Consider the following 7,239-nt stretch of genomic DNA (forward strand, 5'->3'; position numbering starts at 1 on the left):
GCTACATACGTTATACTCATTCGTTAACATTCCCTTATGAATGAGTGACAAAAGACACGGACTTATTCGTTAACATCACCTAACGAATGAGTCACTTACATTAATTAACAAATAACCCATATACATTAGAACTAATTCCAAATACGTTAAAACAAAGATCGAGATGTAAAATGATACATTAACAGTCTAGCCCGAGTTGGAGTGGGCTGAAGAGTGGTCAGATTATAGAGTGGATTGGGCTGAAGGTTGAACCAGTCGAGCAGTCGGCAAAATCAGTTGAGTATTATTTGGCACTTGGGTCCATAGGTGCAAATGGGGTGGGGTAAATGAGAAGTTATATGATTCAGTAAGAGAGGAAAAGGGCTATGAGGGTTTATTGGCAAAGGGAAAAATAGTTTCATCAAATATGACATGGCGAGAAATGGTTGGTTGGTGTTTTAGATCTTGACATTTGTAACCATGATGATTTTGTGGGTAACTGAGGAAGGCACATGGGTAAGATCGATGATCAAGTTTATGAATGAGGGTGGATGGGTGACGGGGATAACATAAGGAAACAAAGACACCAAGATGTTCATAAGAGGGGTACAGATTATAGAGAAGCGTAGTGGGGGTTTTGAACTTAAGGTTCTTACTTGGGAGAATATTTAGTATATAAGTAGCCATGTGGAGGGCATAGCGCTAATAAGTCATGTAAGGGAGGCTTGAGCAAGTAAGGTTCTAATCATGTTTGAAAAAATGACGATTTTGAGTTCCACTTTCCCATTTTGAGATGATGTGTGAGGTCATGTTTGAAAGAATATCATACCATTTTGGTCACACTATAGCTTAAATGACGAGTTGATATGCGTAGTGTCATTATCGCATTGAAAATTTTTAGTTTTTCTTTCAAATTGTGTTTCTATTTGTCTGGAAAAAATAGAAAAGATAGAGTAAACGTGCAACTTTTTAGCTAGCGAATATGTCCTGAAAAATTGTAAGATCATCAAGAAAAAGTATGCAATATCAGTGACCTCCGATATTTACAAATGAAGATGGCTAGAGGTCGCTATGAATGATATCAAACTATAAATGTGAACATGTATACGAAGGCATAAAAGGTAATTTAATACCCTTCCCGATAACACAAGATTGACAAACTGTCTTAGGTAATTTGTAAATTGAAACAACGTACATTGGAATGTTTTAAAAAATGCAATAAAGCTGAACCGGGGTGGCCAAGACATAGATGCCATAGTTCATTGGAAATACCTGCCACAATATAAGGAGATGTGTATTGGGTTGAATCCGGTGGAAGAAAGGGATATAAATAACCTCTGATCTTGCATCGGGGGATAGGAATCCGGGTATTGAAATCCTTCACAAGAAAACCAAAGGGGTCAAATTCAATTGATATCCAATTATCAACTATTAAGCTACGAACATAAATAAAATTTTGATTAATTTGGGTGCGTATAAGACATTGTATAGTTCAAGGGGTGGGTAGGGTGGTGGTAGGCATTGTTGTCCTTGTCAATTTACCGTGGTGGTGGTGGTACTGTTATTGACAATTATATTATGTAAACCCCATTATTAAAAAGAAAGTGGAAATTACCCGGATTGTTGATCACGTGAGAGGTAGCTCTAGTGTCCATATATCGCTAATCGGATAGGTTAAGTGACATGGTGTAGAGGGCTTTCTCAATATTAGTTGGCGTATAGGCTTCGTTTTATGCTTGATTTGGCCAAGGTCCAATAACACCAGCCGTGGGGTTACGAGATGTTGAGTTGGCTTGGGGTACAATAGGGTACAGGCATGGGGGGGGGGGGGTGTTTGTGTTGGGTTTCAGTGGTGATCAGTCAAAATTTTATTTATTAAACCCGGTTCAATAAATGTGACAAATAATAATTAATCTTATTAATTAATAAATGCGCAGCGGAATGTAAACGAGTAATCAGCACCGAAACTAAACCCGACAGGATCCGGTTACAAAACGCATACGAGCACGGTTATAAATATATTAATTATAATCTATCTAATATACCGATGAGATAGATATACCTTGTGGTTAATGAATAACTGTTCAAGACACAAAGTTCAACGAGCGTTGCTAGTTGACAAACCGAAACAAACGGGGCCGCCGGGGCGGCGGCCGTGCACTACTGTAGCGGTGTCGGTGATCGGCAAGGCTTAGCGAAGCAGCAGTGGTGACCGGATGTTAGCTAAGTGACGGCAGCGCGGCACGTAGCAGCCAGTTTCCAACTACGATCGAGAGAACAGCTGTTCCATTTTTCCTTTTTGGTGTGCTCCAAGATTCTTGGAACATATATATTAATTTTCGTTGGAGATGCTTTGGAATGTGTCGTCTGTAGTTTTTAGGTTATTATAAATTATGATTATAATATCATAATTTATAATACTTGTAAAACTATAAACGGGCATTGAGCGTGACTCGATCTATTTCGCGTTTAAAAGCCCATGCTAGTTCATTTAATTAGTAAATAAACGATATTATTTATAACTATTATAAATAATAATTCCGTTCTATTATATTCGTCATTTACCGGTTAACCAACTTAAGCGGATTTTAGTTCGTTGCCCAAGGTGTAACTCTTACAGGTCAAAACTAGGTCAGCCGCGTTGACTTTACCGAATCGGTCCATAAAATCCAACAGTTTGGGCCATTTTCTGGGCTTGTGACTTCCAAGGAGGTTGTTATGGGCTGTGGCTCCAGGAGTGTGGGAAATAAGATTGGGTCGGCCCTGATGATGATTGGGCAAAATGACCAGGCGTAATCGGAACCATAATTTGTGTAGACCTGAACTGATGAGTGTTGACTATTGTAGCCATGGCAACGGCCCCAATTTCCTTGTCCAAGACCACGATATCAACCACAACCTCGCCCCCTATCTGATGAGGAATCGGAACAGTATTCTGGTTGCACCGCATTTTTTTGTTTGTTCATTGTAGCAAGTAACGCGCCCGCGATTGATGCAGCTACTGCAACCTGATGATTCTTTGTTGTTCTTCCAGTGGACTTTGGAATGAGCCGCGTGAAATGAGGGTAAGGGTTTGGTGTTCTGAATGATGGAGTCAATACCTTCAGATTGTTCGTTAAGCCCGTTAATGAGTTGTATGACCACATAGTTTTCGGCAACAAGAGTATCCACATTAGCAAGTTGATCTGCAATTTCCTTAAGTTCTTGACAATAAGCATGCTTGTTCAGAAATTGTTGAGCCGAGTGTTTGCGAATTTGGTTTTGAGCTAGATTGCACAAGTAGCTTTGTTATTATTGAAAAGGTCGACAAGAACCAACCATGCGTAGTGTGAAATTCGTCAAAATCTGTTTTCAAAACTCGACCTATTTTGATCTTTAATGGTTGGTCCATTATCTATCATTTCATTTGTTGATATTTTTACCCTTGCAATCTCATAATCATTTCTATGCAATTTTATTTTTTATCACCCCTGTAGTATTGCATGCACATTTAAAACATCCATAATCATGATCATTTATTTATGAACTTTTTTCTAATGAAAATCACTATAATTATTCCTGGCTTATTATTGTTGTTGTTGTTGTTACTATTATTATCATCTTCTCATATGTTGTATTTAACTAAGAAAAACCAATGAATGTTTTACTTAAATAAAATTGATTCACATAGTTAAACAGTTTGAAAACCCCTTAATCCATTTTAACTATTTTTTTAAATTATATTAAACATGATTAAATTTTAATCATCTATCATTTACAAACCTAAATACATTCTTTTTAAGCTTGAGAGTGCTAACAAAAAAGTTTTACGGTTTCATGCATTTTATAGATTCTATTATTACTTTACTTTGAATGTTCATACTTGTTCATAAGTTGTTCTTCATCATAATGATACGTTTATAATAAATGTTTTATATTATGGTTCTAAGAATCATAATGATCATGGTTATGTAAGATAAACATTTCAATTTTTGAAATCATGGATCAAACCTGGTTATTTTGGAAGAACAAGCATGGATGGATATTCAACAAAATCTTATACTTCATTTTTTATTGATCATCATAAACTTAAAAACATTTTCTTTTCAATAGAATGATTTTTACTAAATTGCTTTATTTAAATATACCGTTAAAATACATCTCATACACAATTTTTTTTAGAACGATGACTTTTTTTTTCCTTTAAGCCACCATACTCTCCTATTTGGAGAGCCTTGTTGCCCAGTCTGATAAGACTTTGTTGTTTTAACCGGTGCCATGTTGACCCAGTTAATATACTAGATATTTTTAAATAATTAATGGAGAAAACTAGGTTATTGGCCAGTGCACGACACATGTGGAAATATAGAAATCGTCAAGTAAACATATATACAATTTCAAACGACAAGTTATTTTTTAATATTTTTTTTGAAACAACATGATTTTTAATTGCAATTTATATTCATACGCAAACAAAGTACTTAAATACATAAACTTACAAAAAATGACTTTATACAGTAGAATGTCTACGAAGGAAACTGAAAACTTTAATACATAAACTTAAACTTTGAAAACTAATATTAATATAAAACAAACAAACTTCACTAACATTATTCTGGAAAGCAAGCAAATCAGAACATAAGCATCTAGGAAAGATTCTCGATAAGCATCCAGGAAAGATTCTCGATAAGCATCCAAGAATTATTCAGGCTTCTTTTATTCCTGGATTGTGAACACAGTTGACGACATAAACATTCATATACCAATCTAACAAATATAGTGACTAATTGACTACGAAAACTGGTTTTACATGTCATGTGAAAAGTCCTGCACCCTCATAAACTGAAGCACATTCAAAGCTCATTAAAGAACCAGAACCAAATCTAAGGAAAAAGCAATCCCCTTGCGCACTACCGGTTGATCCTCTGATCTGCCCCTTTTTAAAATGACATGCTTTTACCATAAATAAATCGTTACGCTTTTAGAATGACCCATTTAAACACGAACCAAATCGATATCTTTTAAATTAATTTGGTATGACCGGCACCAAATCAATGCGATTTTAAAAAGACCCGTTGAAACCAGAATGAAATCGATGCCTTTTTATATTGACTTGCTGACCCGAACTAAACTGATACCATTTTAAAATGGCCTGTTTAATCCAAGCCAAAGTAAATCAAAAAACATTTCTAAAATGACCCATTTTCATAAATGAAAATAACAACACACTTGCAGATTATGAAGAAAATAAAAGGTAACACATATAACGTTCTTAGCTTTTGAAATCCTTTATACCAAATGCGAATTCATTATTAGTGGCTGTGAAGATTCAAAAAAATATTAAGATTCAATAACTTCAAAACACTTGAAAGTTGAAACCCATATGAACCTTTCGCTTAATTTGTTGTCACACCCCGCCTTCGGGCCTAGGCGTGTGACTCACAGTTGGTACTGCTTTTGTCAATTTATCAAAGTTTGCAACGGAAAATGTTAATTTAAAATATTTACTTTCATAATATAGGAAATTAAACACCCTTGTATGTTTTACAAAATTACTTGTTTAAAAAAAACAAGTTTTATATATATATGTATCATTACAAAATTAGCTGAGCCACCAGCTGCATTCTATGCCTAATGATCTTCTATCTTCATTGGCATATCCATCTCTATACCTTACTCTTGATTACCTTAAAACAGTTTAAAATTACGTTAGCTATATGCTGGTGAATACGCTGACTCAATAAAACATTTTCACAATTCGTAATGACACAACACCAATAGTGTTCAACGACTCAGTGGGTCTCAATCCCATCTCATCGGAACTAAACATACACACAAACCACATAATCGGACTTCACTCGCCCTAGAGACAATCACTTGCCTCATGGTTAGTATGTCTGTAGTGTGCCCACTACGGTACATATATGTAAGGATTCAGACACATGTGTATTTTAGTCTGAGTGTTTAGTACTACCTTGTATCAAAACGTTTTAGAGGATATGAACCAACCCTCGTGCAAATACTTTCATAACTCTTTACATATGGATAACAGTCCATAGTTTATAAGAGTAAATATCTTTTCAAAAAGACAGTACATAGACGTATTCACGTCATAAAACATTTCACATTATAAAAAGGTTGGACGTATTCACCTTTTGTGAAATCAATGTATCTTTCTGATAATTGCCTGATCTTTATCTCGGACCTATAGTATGAGAATAAGATTTTATAAATAACTAAATCTATGATCTAGCTATAGACCTCAAGTCTATTTGCATAACCTTTACCTTGATATTTATTTCATTTTATAAAACATTTATGTACTACGTTTCTTTATCATGAAGAAACGTGCATATATCCCATTTCTTCGTTCATAAGAAATATCTTTATAATAAAGAATAATAACCTTATCTTATGAAAGCTATATTTCACTTATTATCTGATCAAGGTATAGACTATATCCTCGACTAGGGTCTAAGTCATATATAATAAAATAATCGGGCAGAACCCCTACCTTGTATGGCTTGTCAACGAAATGCTTAGACTTTGTGTGGGTAGCACTCTTACTTGCACGTACTTCAAGACAATTAACGTGTCGGAATTGTCGACGCTATGGCACGGAAACCGAGGTAATGTGAGTGCGATGTGATGGAAGCTTCATCCCATGGCTGCCTATTTATAGCCTGATTTAGTGCATCTTCGCGTATCGCGAAGGTGCACTAGCTTAGGTGAGTCATCGTAGGCTTGCCACGTGTCACCACGTGTCACTCTGGTCTGACACGTGTCCCACATCTTCGCGTATCGCGAATATGCAACTAGATTCTTCTTCGCGTATCGCGAAGATGCAAAATTTCAAATCTTTTCATTTTTAGTCCCTGATCTTTGGTAGCTTGTCACATCTTGATCATAGCTCAAAAATACTAAAGCGGCCCTTATGCGGCTCGTGGTGACGCGAGCGTTCGAAGTGCGCCATCAAAACGCCACATTACGCCCATCGCCCGAGTCCGAGTCCGTGTCCGTGCGCGTACGCGTCGGGTGCTTCGCACCCTCCGCTAGGACTAGTGAGAGTGGTTAGCCATACAAGAACATTTCCATTGACAATTCCTTCCTTATAAAGTGATTTCATTTCTTTTCCACTTTCCATGTGGGATGGAGTTTTCCTTACTTATTTCCTTAGCATAAAAATGCTTTCTTTTCTTTACCAAATATTTCCCATTACTTACCTCATGAATATTTTAGTCCTTAACTTTATAAACTTGTCAAATTTGACCCAAAATTTTG

The sequence above is a fragment of the Bidens hawaiensis genome, unplaced genomic scaffold (assembly GCF_021521415.1).
Source record: "Bidens hawaiensis isolate Kalapana, Puna unplaced genomic scaffold, B.hawaiensis_p1.1 tig00016941_1, whole genome shotgun sequence".
Lineage (NCBI taxonomy): Eukaryota > Viridiplantae > Streptophyta > Magnoliopsida > Asterales > Asteraceae > Bidens > Bidens hawaiensis.